Below are 13,618 nucleotides of genomic sequence, written 5' to 3'. Positions count from 1 at the left end.
CAATATAAGACAAACTGTAAAATTACAAATCTCACCCATTGTTTGCTGAGTGGGTACTATGGGACTAACCCCCAAATCTTGTGTGTACCCAAGGAATTGGCAGTCTGGTTTTCAGTGGAAGAAAGTATCCAAGATCAAAGTCTCCAAAGTCCCAATTCCTCTTCTCCATGAAAATGAATGCTTCCTCTAGCATTATTATCTCTTTGCCTCACTGTGGTCTGTTTCTCAAGTTGGAAAACTCAGGCTCATTATACACCTTTATCAGCCTTAAAGCCATCATCACCACCAAATTCTGACAATCGGCTTCCTTCATGTTTTCACATCTGTGATTCTTTTCCAATTCCATTGCAACTACATTATCACTTTTTTGTTGTTTTTGTGTTTTGATATCAGGGATAGAACCCAAGGGTGCCTTACCACTGAGCCACATTCTTCTCAGCCTTGTTTTTATTTTTTATTTTGAGATGGAATCTTAGTAAGTTGCTTAGGGCCTCAATAATATTGCTGAGACTAGCCTTGAACTTGCAATCCTCCTGTCTCAGCCTCCCGAATTACTGTGACTACAGTTGTGCACCCCCATGCCCAGCTTGTCTTACCACTTTTTAAAATCTGTGTGATTGTTTACCAGCTGGCTTCCTATCCTCTGATTCCTCTAGTCCTGTTCTTTGCATTCACTAAAGCTGAGATGACTGTGTTAGCTGGACACTTGAGGTCAGTTCCTTAGCTGCTCTGCTTATCTCACACATCCTGTATGTTGGCCACACTGGACTTTCCAAAGTCCTTACCATTCCCAGAAAGTCATGGAATCTGTATTCTTGGCTTTACATCCTTACTCAAGTAATTTTTATTGCTCTGATTACCCCTTCTTCATCTCTGCCTATTGAATTCAAACTTATTCTTTACACTTTTAATACTTTCCATCTTGATATTGCCTTGATTCCTCTTCACGAGACAGGAACTTCTCTCCATTTCTTTCTCTAAAATCTTCAGTTTTTACTAATCTTATTTTACTCACTCAATTTTATTTCAAGAATGGCTATTTATGTGCTTATTCCTTCTATGAGACAGTAGCTTCTCTGAGGGTAAGGAAATATTTGTTATTTTTATATTCCCTGTGTTCATCTACTTTTCGCTTCTTCTTTCCCTCACATATTCATTTTACAAATATTTACTATGTGCTTATGATGTGCCAGCACGAGTTAGAGAAGTGAGCCTGGCTCCTGTCCTCCCAGAGTTTACTGTCTAGTCTATTCTGTTAAGCAGAGTAGCTTATATAAAGCTGTCACTCAAGAATTGTTTGTTGATGGAAAGAAATGGAGCTGAAATCAAAGTGTATTTGAGAACAGTCACAGTCTGAATCACAATTAAGTTTCTACCTCTTTATACAGCAGTGAAATCTACCTTGATGGGCTGCTTTTCCTTTGAATCCATGAAGGGCATTTAATAAGAAGGGGACCATTTTGCTTAGTAGAACAAGGCTGGTCCTCATGTTTCTTTTAAATGTAGCGGAGAAACACCAATGACAAATATCACCTAGCAGAAAAAGTTTATCTCTGATGCTTACTTACAAGGCATTCACTAGTTTAATATTAGTGGTTCAGAAAATTAAGGACACCCTCTTTCAAACATGAGTACATGCCCAAACCACCAACATTATCCTTTATTTTTTGCATTGTAGAAACTGTATTGTTCTTCATGTCAAAATCCTTTGCTTCCTGTCCTAGATTTGATTCTGCTTCCTACCTGACACCCTGCACCACACCTGTTTGTCATCTCAGGGGTTACCTCTGGAGACCATTCTTGGCACAAAGACATTGGAGCCACCCCTAGAAACAGTAATTGCGGAAAACCAACCTTTTTGGCTTACTCCCTCATTTGTCTAATGTCACATTTCTTATCCTTTTACACCAGCCTGCTTTCCAACTGCACAAATAACAGTCCTTAACTTCCCATCTCATTCTCTCTCAAGAGTTCATCTGGATTCCTTTTTTTGGAGTTGAGAAACAGTAAAATGCAGCACCAGTTTATGTCTGACACACAGATGACGTTATTTGGCCCATTTTTTGTAGTTCATAGTTTTTTTTTTTTTTAAGGCGGAAAGAGCAAGTTTTGTTGTAATTAATTGAAAATACCTTGTTTGGTTTTGGTAAAAGAATTCTATAAACATGGCCCATCTGAGGCCAGACTCCACAAGCCTCTGCTGCTGTGCACTATTCCCTGGAGCCTGCAGAGGGCAGCAGCGCACTGGCCCACTCCAGGCAGCACTTAAGAGGGGCGAACTCCCTACCAGAACCTTCCTCCTGGTCACCATGCCAAAGGTTGGTTTGCCAAGCTCTGGCCTCTCAGACTCTTTCTTTCTTTTCAGTTTTCATTCTCCATTTCTCTCTCTCTCTCTCCCTTTCTCTCTCCCTTTCTCTTTTAAAATTATACACTCTGATGAAGTCGCCCTTCAACCGGAAAATGAAAGCTCCAATGAAAAAGTTAGAGAAGCCAACAACAACAAAGAAAGAAACCAGGGAAAAGGGGAAAGGGGACTGGCGAGGGGGAAGGACTTAAGGAGAAGAAAAGGGCAGATGTTTCGTAAATATATGCAAAGCAAAACTGGGTGTACCCTGAACACTTCCACAGAGGAACAGACCAATCATTGTGCACTTCCTCCCGCCACACTGATGGAGCTCTGCATTCAAAAAAGAAAAAAAAAGTGTGGCCACAGGCACCGCCTTTCAACGGTCAGTTCTGACATTCTGACTGAACATCTCCCAATTGTCCACAGAGAACAAAAACATTTTCATCTCCCCACTGCGAACATTGCTGTTATTAAAAAAAAAAAAAAAAAAAAAAAAAGGGCTTGCTTCAAGAACTGGGAAGGCACTTTAAGGTGACTGGCGGCTGAGTTAGCCAGAAGAACCTTCTGGTTTTTAACTCTCCTTGTGCTGGCCCCAGCAACAAGTTTTGGGCTGAAACATAGCAGTGAGTAAGGCTGTGGAGGATGTTGGCTCTTTCCTAACGAGACATATTGTATGTGGAAAGAAATATGCATTAAAACATATGGATGAGATGGTAGGTATTAAGCATGTTATATGCATGGAAATTAACCAGATCGGTGGCATTTGATGTATATATTTCACACTCCTTTGCACATATTGCACACATACAGTGATGGCAATGCTTTCTGCAACATATGGAAAAATAAATATTTTATCTGTGTGAGCTCTTATCAGTCTCCAGGGTCTGTTGAAAGGAGAGTGCTCTCTTCTATCTCCCTCTCCCAATTTTCTCCCTCCACTGACTGGGCTCCCACCCTCTCCTGCACATTAACATGCTTTCCACTTATCAGCCCGGTTGGATAGGAAAGAATTAGTCAGAACCTCCTTTTGATAAATAATTACTCAGTCATTGGATCAGGATAATTTTGAACAGTGACGCCTCCCCCACCCTTTTGGAGTGGGAACCATTTTCCTACACTACTCCGTGGTAGTATGAGAAAAGGCTTAGTTGAGCATCTGGACATGGAGAAAGGGGAGGTGGTGACAAAGCATCCCAGCCAGAGAAGGGGGGGTGCGTTACAGAACTGAGCTCTACTACCTAATAGCTGTGTGTCTTAGGCAGTTTGCTCTGTATCTCTGAGCCCCATTTTCCTCATCTGTGAAATGGGAACAATAATACTTACTTCCTTCTGTCATGAGGAATAAATGAGATCAGCTCTGTAAAGTGATCAGCATAGTGTAGACACTGAGGAAGCACTCAATAATGGTAGCTTCTTTCAGAGTACTACTTTTCTGTTTTCAGCATATTAGCTATATAATAGGACATTTTCTTTATCTTAGTAATCTTTTTAATATTTAGAATTGGGGTGGAGACAAGTGGGTTGTTATTGTAGCAAAGGCAGGAAGAATGTGAGGATAAGTGATCTCATCTTCCACACTTTGATCTCTCTGCAGCTCCCTCCCGATGCCCTGCTGTTCACATGTTTGTCATTGCTGTGGCTGTCCCAAGAGCTCCTTGAAGTTGAGGGTCAAGCAAGCTATACTTGGCCTACAGAAACTCATCAAGCCTAAACACTGCAATCCATTCATCGAAACCAACCTGCGGCCTCTTGTCTCTCGTGTTTTCTTACAATTTATCCTTTCACTCCTTGGCCCAGTGTTCTCATATCAGTTTAAAATGTTTTCATGATTAAAGCATTTTTTTTTTTTTTTTTATTCTTGGCAAGGCTGGTTTATAGTGTTTTTCAGCGCATTCTCCCTCACTGTATCAGTCAGATTTAGATGGCACATGCAAAAGTTTTAACCTAAGAGAGTTTAACAAAAGGATTTATACAGTGGTGGAGATGAGGTCAAGGGACCTTTAAACACCACGGACTGGCAACCATGAAGAGTTGTGAATTTAAATAATTTCAACTCAAGGGGTGAGGGAAAAGATGGGGTTTTCTACGACTAGTCAGAATTGAAGTTGGGAAGGAGGGTAGAATCAATAAACCTTTGACCTTTCTCCTTCCATGCTCACATCTTGTGCTGCAGTCTCTTTTTTTGCCAAATTCAAAGTGAAGTCAAAAGACCAGAGAGGCTGGCTGAGTTGGTCCAGAGAAGTTTCCTGGGCCATGTGTCAGGGAGAGAATCATTCTGAGGTTGGGTTGGGGTGGGGTCGGGGAGTGGGCAAAACTCATTAACATACTTATTCTTTCCCTTTTCCATTTCTTTCACTCTTTACTCTCAACTTTCTGGAAGGAAAGAGCAAAATAAAAATAAAATTAGTTATCGATTAGCTTCCATGAGTAATACTGTCTATTTGCCATTTGTAAATCAAGAAAATTGAATGTAAACTTATGAGAATGGGAATTTTTATTTTGCTTGCTACCATATTCCTCATCCTAGAACAGTGCCTAGCACATAGTAAATGCTCAGTAAGTTTTAGTCATTGAGTGACTATACTCTCCTCTGCTGTGCCTGACACTATATAATTATCTCATTTAATAATCACAACAGTCTGGGTAAGTAGGTAGAACCCCTGAGCAGACAGTGAGATAAAATCAAACCCTTGCTCTTACCCCTACCCTCAGGCCTTGAAACAGGCCTGGAACATTGTCAGCCCACAGGAAGGGACACACTCTTGCAAACAGTTCACATTTTTATACTTTCCCCACCTTATTGATTTGCCTTGTATAGCAAGTCCCTATACATTTCATTAAGGTTTCTCTCTTATGTGTAAGGAAGCTTGGTTTCTGAATAACAGACAATCTGTCCATTTTCTATACCCATGAGAAGCCAAGGCAGGCACTAGAATTGCACAGGTGAAATACTTCCTAGGTAGAAGCTGATGCTCACTTGAGGGCTTCCCTGAAGATTTCAAGATCCTGATTCCTATGTCAGGATCTTGGTTGCTCTGCAGCACCAGAAGGAAGGAGTGTTAAGGACTCTTGCCTCCCAAACGAACACAAAAGGACTGAAACCAGTTTGCTCCCTGGTATGGCTGTGCTAATGTACCAGTACTGTTACTGTGGAACAAAGAAAAGCACAAGAAACTATTCATATGTGAAAATTTTTAAGGTACTTCTCACACTTGAACTTCAGGATGAATGATGGTACCATACAAGTAAATTCCTTGTGATGTATGGACTAAAGAAACGAGGTTTTTTGGTTTTTTTTGGTACTGGGGATTGAACTTACAGACAGTCAACCATTGAGCCACATCCCCAGTCCTATTTTGTATTTTATTTAGACACAGGTTCTCACTGAGTTGCTTAGTGCCTTGCTAAATTGCTGAGGCCTTCTTTGAACTCATGATCCTCCTGCTTCAGCCTCCGGAGCCATTGGGATTATAGGCATGCACCACCATGCCCAGGTGGAGAAACTAGTTTTGATGTTCTCTCATGTCTTTACTTCCCAGTCCTTTGGATCCTGTTTATATCGCAGAATACCCTGACAGTTACATCCCATCATGGCCTGGCAGGCCTGTCTATCACCTATACATCAGTTATCATCAATTACCCCCAGGAGACTGGAAGCATTAGCGATACAAAGCAACACAAAATTAAAAAACAAAAACAAACAAACAACTTTGGCTTCATCCCTTTGGGTTCCATTTATGCCAGAATAGCTAAAAACATAAAAGATATGAATGTGAAAATCCTACCTGAAGCCTAAGAGGGATGTTAGTCTCCCAGGTTTAGCGTTTTCCAGTAACAGAGAAGTCTGTAAAACACCATCCCATTACCTGCCTCACATCATATAGGAAAATTTGTAAATACAATAACTAGAACAAGTTTTCATTTTTAAATGTATAATTAATTTGTTTTGCATGCATAACTAAATTCACATTTCTGGCTTAATTCTTAGTGGAAAAAAACACATATTCACTTGTTAGTTTTAGCAATGATTAATTGGCTATCAATCTTTGTCATTATTTTCCTATAAGTATTATATCTCCTACCTCAACTTATGTCTGCAACTTTCCTTTCAAGGGCTATATTTCTCCTACATAAATACAAGACGTGGAAGGAACAAAACCAACTACACAGAGCCATGCACCCAGAAGGCTTGGAGATGTAGTAGAAGGAACCCAGAGCCCCTAGGGGAGGGCCTTAGCTCCCTATACTATCAGAGAGGTAACAGCATGAGATACAGCTCAGACAACAGGTAGACATGGCAAGCAAAGCTGGCTCACAGATTTGGCCAGGGTGACATGAAATGACAAGCTTCCATGAGATTCAAGATTGGCACAGAAGGGTGATGAGAAGCAACAGTTTGGAAGGAACTTCCACCACTTTGGAAAACAGTGACCAAGGTGACCAAGCAGAACAGCATCAGTTCTTGCAAGGTGTGCTCAGATCTGGCTCTACACAGCCACCAGGCAAGGAGGGAAGGATGCTGCCCAGAGCATGCACTACAGGCTGGAAGCCGAGAACCACTGCAGGCACCTCAGGACTAAGGCTGATTGCTTTGTGACATCCAAGAGATGAAGCCATCTATAATTTCACCTGCTTTTACAAGTGTGTGTGTGTGTATGTGTGTGTGAGCATGTGTTTAAATTAAGCAAAGTAAACTAAGGAGGCTTTTATTGGAGGCATAATATACTCACAGTAGTTTCCAAATCAATGGTGTCACTCTTCAGGTAAATCACTCCAAGGCTTGGGCCTAGTGCTGATGTTCATTGGGGCAGGGAACAGAGAGCGGCTGCATCTAGCACAAACAACAAACAAACAAACAAGTTTGTTAAATGAGCATGATGGTAATGTGGTCATTTACTTTGATGGAGTCAGAACTGTGGGACGGGGCTGAGAGGCTAGTTCTGCATCTCTGCACCAGACAGAGCCAGGTCTGGGGATGGAGAACAGAGATGATGTCATATGGGACTCCGTATTCAGTGTTCTTTTCTGACTGCCCAAGCACTCTGAGACACCACAGCACCTGTCTGTGGCTCTGACCTGGAGTGGATGAAGAGGGGACACTCTGCAACCTGGCCACAGTTTATTCTCCTGATGCTGTCCCTGATTTACAATGGTTATTTGTTCATTTTTAATTGAAAAAAAATACATATTTCTGGCATATAGCTTAATCTTTTGATATATGTCTACACTGTACAGTGGCTAAATCAAGCCAGTTAACATACACATTACCTCACATATATAACGTTTTTATCATGAGACTACTTAAAATCTACTCTTCCAGCAATTTTGAAGTATACCATATTTCATTATTAATTATAGTCCACATGCTGAACAATAGATCTCTGAACTTATTCCTCCTGAAATTTTGTTGCCTTTTACCAATATCTCCCCAGCCTCTGTTAATCACCATTTTACTCTCTGCTTCAGTGAGTTCAATTGTTTTGGAGTGAATCATGTGGTATCTGCCTTTTTTTTTTCTTGGTTTATTTCACTTAACATGATGTTCCTTGGGTTCATCCATGCTGTGGTGAAAAACAGCATTTCCTCCTTTTTAAAATTAAGCTAAATAGTATTCCACTGTGTATGTACATCACATGCCTAGTATTTTTTACTCCCTCCCTCTCCATTGCTTAGTTATTATTCTACACTCTGACCTGGTCATGTTCTGAGTTCTTGCCTTCCCTTTGTTCTCCCTTGCAAAGTTTTTATTTCCTTTCCTATCTTCTGGTTCTAAGGAGTTCAGCCTGAGAGGCTACAAAGTGACTATTGTCTGCCTCAGGTCCCTGATCTCACTGGTCTTTTCGTAGGCCTGTCATTTTGGCCACATTGGGCTTCAGTGACCTTTGTGTTCCTGAAACTCTCTTCCTTATACAATGGGTAGGACACCTTATTATTTTGATTTTCCTCCTACAATTCAGGTTGTGCTGCCTCCAACACTGATTTGTTTTCCTTCTCCCATTCCCTTAATATCAACATTCCTTAAGATTCTTCACTCGGACTTTGTTTGGTCCTGTCCTCCAGGATCTCAACAAGTGCTTCTCCATAGAGAGTGTCCACATTGCTATTTCTAGTTCTTGCTTGTCTGAAGAGTTTCAGACCCACATTTTACATAAGAGCTGGTTACTGGTACATTCATTTTTTTGTTCATTCTGTGTTCATATAGCATATATTAGACACCTGCAAAAGCTGAATAACTTCTAGTCTCTAATTTTGAGAAGCTTACATCACCATCAAATATTATATAGGTTCTTCCAATACAAGTCAAAAAAGTTTAAGACAGAATTCATTGCCTTTCTCTCAAAATTTGTTCTTTTTCTAGTCTTCTCATGTTGTGTCATTGGTCCCATTTTATCCATTTTCTTGGGACTACAATGGAGGCATCATTTTTAATTCCTCCTCCTCCTTCTCTCTCTCAACACACACACACACACACACACACACAATCAGTTGCCAAATCCTGTGACATTTTATTCTAGTCATTTCTTCAATACTTGTTTTCTATACCTAATACATATGTATCCCTTTGCCACCCATTACCATGACTTCAGTGAATTGCTCTTAACTGCCTTCATTTTTCCAATTTCTCTTTACCTTTATCCCATCTTCACACTAGCATTACATTAATTTTCTAAAGTACCAGTCTAAACACATTCTTCCTTTGCTCAAAATCCTCTTTGCTTGGCATTCAAGGCTGCTGTATTGTGTTCCCAACCTAATTTTCCATTCTTATCTCTACAGTCCAGTGATGGCCCACTCTTTTCCACCATGTTTGTGGCAACTTCTTTCATTTTCCAATGTCTATGAACATCTTCTTTATGGGCCAATTTAAATGCCAATGCCTTTAGGAAGCACTTCTCAAAGGGAAGTGCCCTTTTGAACACTTATGTGTACCACTCCCTTTGCATATTCTATAAACTCTAATAATTATTTGTGTAATTTGAGTTCCCTTGAAAGCAGAGATAGTTTTTACTGTTTTCTGTTGGGGCTCAGGAAACTATACCCCAAAGTGAAGGCCTCCAAAGCAGCTGATGAAGCACGGTTTCCCTTTGAACCCCTCCTTTCTACCTGTCTCCTGCTCTTCTTTCTCCCCTGAGGCAAGCCACAAGAACTAGAATTTCTCTTCTGTGAGGTAGATCATGGAAACCAGAATCCATTTTCCAAAAAAGCAAGCTATAAAGCCTAAAATTATTACCCTAAATTCCCCTGCCTTTGTGTCTTTGTCTTGGTGCTGGCTACAGAGAAATTTTCTGACCTACCTTGTCTGATAGTAGATCATAAACCCCGAACTCAAGAGGGGTCCTGTCCATGCAGAGGAAGGACTGCTGCAAAGAAAGGCCAACAAGAATCTGAACAGACAGGCCTTGCTGGGTTTCTGCTCTCAATCTACTACCATTAGGTCATACCCCTTTGTCCAATCATATTCCTACACAGCTGTCTGTGCTTCCTTGAACCTAAGCATGAAAATGGACACCTTACCATGAGTCTTCACATCTTTAATCTGAAGGCTCCATGTCATGTTAAGACTATGATCAAATAAATTTCTTATGCTTTTTTCTTCTTAACCTGTCTTTTGCTATAGAGGTGTTGGCTATGTTGCTTTATGATGGTTGAGATAGGAATCACTTTTCCCTGCTTCTATCATAGTACTCTGTAGTGTGCACAAGTTTGTGCCTAGCTGATGTCTGCTGAACTGAATTAGAAAGCAATAAAGAATCTTGCTTAGAGTCATGGAACCTAAGGATAAAATGGAGACACCTTAAAGCTCATCTACAACACCATCTTAATTTTGCAGATGAAGAGATTAAGGAAACAGGCTTGCTTAAGGCCATATTCTTACTAGTGGCTGAGCAAGGAAAACTAAAATAAAAGACAACATGTCCTAACTATCTATCAGTGTTTACTTGGCACCAACAGATGGAGCAGACCATCAATAATGACAGGACCAGAGAGAGTGAGAGGTTTGGGTAAGTAACCTGCAACAATATATTAGCTACCAAGAAATAATTTTTTTTCATTTATTTGCTTTGATAAACTGAATAGACATCTTTTTTTTTTTAAAGAGAGAGAGAGAAAGAAGAGAAGAGAAGAGAGAGAGAATTTTTTAATGTTTATTTTTCAGTTTTTGGTGGACATCTTTATTTTATTTTTATGCTGTGCTGAGGCTCGAACCCAGCGCCCCGCGCATGCCAGGTGAGCGCGTTACCACTTGAGCCACATCCCCAGCCCAATAGACATCTTTATATATATATATATATATATATATATATATATATATATATATATATATCTTTTATAGTTAAATAATGTCTTAAAAATGAGGGTGGGTTTAAAAAAACAAGGAAGCAAATTTTTCTAACATTACCAGCAGAAATAATTTTGACAATATTGTAAATACCACTGTAGTGATAAACTCAGGCTGAACATCAGAATGAAATTTCTCATGCTTTGGAAAAGCTGTGGATTCAACTGCAGCTCTCAGAGAGAACAGGCTGCAATAATTCTATGGATAAAGTTGTTAGTTACTTAAAAACATAGAGGACTATTTGTCACATTAATTAACACTTCGTTTCCCACCTAATTCTGCTCAATAGTCATGCTTTAGGTTTATTTGGATTTTTGCTTTTTATTTCCTTATTATACTAATTTCTGTAGAAACGTGCAGATGACTGCCCCAAGTCTATTCTCATTTTCTTGTCTTATTCTCCTCTTGCGATGGAAGAAACATTAATTGTTTAACTTCCTTTCTATCCTTATCTTCAAACAGAATCATTTTCTCTCACCTAAAGATGAAAAGCCCAACAAAACATGCCTTGGGATAACAGTGTTCACCTGAGTGAGGAAAACTGACTCTTCCAGGGATCTCAGTCATTTTTACTTCCCGGAAAAGCTCCCCCTCCCCCTTAAATGCTAGCCTACAGTACAGACTTCATCTGCCTCTCCCAGGTGAGCGCTTGACTTGCTGTGTTCCTGGGGAAAACCCTGGTGGTATTAATCAAACTCTTTTTGGCTGGTGTGGTGGAGCCATGCTATGCATTGAGACATCCATTAAAGAGCAGCACCCCAGCAGCCATATAAACAGCAAACTGGGCTTCAGAGCTCGTCATTGTTCTTTCTAACCCATCATGTAGCTGGAGATTATCAACATTTCGTCAGACAGAACTTCCTTCTCTTCCCCCCACCCACCCAGTAAGTCCACTAAAATGATAAAGGGAATCACTGATCAATATGTCTAATACAGTATAATGAAATGTTTTCTGACAACATACTAATCCTGTATGTAATTAGGCAAGCGGGACATTTTAAATATACCTAACATTTTATTTAACTTGTGCATTTTATAATTAAAGCCATACTCTTTCTGTCCTTTTAATCAAACACTTCTTTCTCGCCCCCCAGCCTGCTGCTATGATCTTACTTCCATTTTTGGCTAATTGTCACCTATCCTCACTTCTTATTTCTCCTCTTGCCTTAGTACCCACCTGAGGGTCTGTTAATCAGCACTACTGTATTAATGCATGGTGTGGCATGTTTTATTGCTTAAAGGGTGGTTAGACTCTACAAAAGACCCAGTGGAAATGACTTCATGGGGTTTCATATTTATTTCCTTTTAATGACTTTCATATCCAATGTAGTCAGTTTTTAAGTCAAAAGATAATTTTGAGGGGCTGCTGGTGCCACAAATCCTCCCTGGAATCTGGAAATCCAGCTGTCCTTTCTGCCTCTTACATCATCACTGTAATAAAGAATCTGCTCTTGGAACCCAGCTGGCAAGTTGCTCGATGGTGTCAGAGACAGAACAGACAGAGGGTCACTTCTCTTCAGCCTGTTTCATTGTTGATGTCTCTGTAGATCTGTCCCGGAAGCCCTTAGAGAGCAGAGCTGTTATGTAACACACCACCACATATCACTGTAAGGAACTTTCTGCAGAGGTCTTATTTCAGCATGGCCTTTCCCATTCTTTAGAAATTAAACCAAATCATTCTACAATTAGAGGTTGCTTTCATGATTAAAGCCACACACACACACAAAAATAAAATAAAATAACAGTGACAATAATAGCTAACACTTATTTTTGCCTGAATTTTATCAGGGACTGCACTAGGTATTTTTATATATAAATATATTCTCATTTAATCCTCATAGCCATGCATATGTGTTAATATTATACCTGTTGTATAGATAAAGAAGAGACTCTGAGCTCATATACCTTAAGATTAGTAAGCAAGAGGATGGTGAGGCCAGATTCTAAACCCAGATCTTTCTGACTCTAGACCTATGCTCTTTTTACTATATAGTAATAGTTCCAACATGGTGTGGGCACATTGCTAGTTCCCACTGTGATCTCAGCAAAAGGAAGATGCTTAGTTATTTCCAGGATAGTTCAGAGCTACCGAGAGGATTTGGAAGCATACAGTTCAGGTGAAGGAACAGTTTCAGAAACTATCAATAAGTATATTTCCTTCCTACTTCCTTTCTAAATGAAGACAAGAATGTCTTCTATCAATCTTAAACTCTAATAAGCAAATGAATCACTCAGGATTTCTGATTCAGCATGTCTGGGGTGGAGTCTGCAATTCTGCATTTATAACAGGCTCCCAGGCAATGCTAATGCTACTCGTCTGGTACCACAGGTCTTGGGTCTGACACTCTCCTTCCTGTTGGGGGTTGTTTTTGAAGGAGTTGAAGCCAAATAACTTGGATAAAAGCTGACTGACATGACTGGCTTCTGATTCTGGGCCAGTTTGTCAGGTCATGAGACATTAAACAGAATTCAAGGAGTTTCTGGTTTTGAGCACATTGTGGGGGGAAAAAAGTGTCTAGGTCCCCTTGGGTTTCCACCAATCTTTAGAAATTCAAAATGAAAATATCTCTAACATGCAAAGTTCCTATTTTTTACATTATTGTTATTTTTAACAATAATTATCTGGTAATAATTCAAATAACACCTTTCCTCTGAGAAATTCAATGAGCTTTACTAACCTTAATTGTCTAACAGCAATTCCCAGGTGTAGATAAAGCTGTCTCAAAGATCACAGTAAATTTAAAATTGTTCCACTTCCCTCATTTCTTTGCCCCAAATGTAGTGGCGAATTAGTGGTGAGGGGTTACTAATTGGCAAAGACCCTCCATCTCATAATTGGAGGCACAGGAGATTTCATAAAACAAGGGTAAATGCAAGAAACATTAGCAGAGAGGTAGTTGTGAGGAATGTAATGTTGAGGGGGGAGGAGG

General features: G+C 40.0%; 1 protein-coding gene across 16 annotated transcripts in view; it reads right to left on the bottom strand.

Annotated features, from left to right (window-relative positions):
• Zbtb20 (zinc finger and BTB domain containing 20) overlaps positions 1–13,618 on the bottom strand; it is an 815,137-nt gene that overhangs the window by 70,195 nt on the left and 731,324 nt on the right. For 14 of the 16 annotated variants that reach the window (XR_013155599.1, XM_076869018.2, XM_076869024.2 and 11 more), the window contains one exon: positions 7,078–7,178. The gene's annotated coding sequence lies outside the window, so the exon portion shown is untranslated. Of the gene's footprint in view, positions 1–6,132; positions 6,150–7,077; positions 7,179–9,642; positions 9,695–13,618 lie in introns of those variants that run through there. The other 2 variants (XM_076869029.2, XM_076869030.2) reach the window with 2 other exon arrangements.

This window comes from Callospermophilus lateralis, chromosome 10 (genome assembly GCF_048772815.1).
Source record: "Callospermophilus lateralis isolate mCalLat2 chromosome 10, mCalLat2.hap1, whole genome shotgun sequence".
NCBI lineage: Eukaryota > Metazoa > Chordata > Mammalia > Rodentia > Sciuridae > Callospermophilus > Callospermophilus lateralis.
Note: the sequence above shows the minus strand (reverse complement) of the source record. Positions and strands in the feature narration are given on the sequence as shown.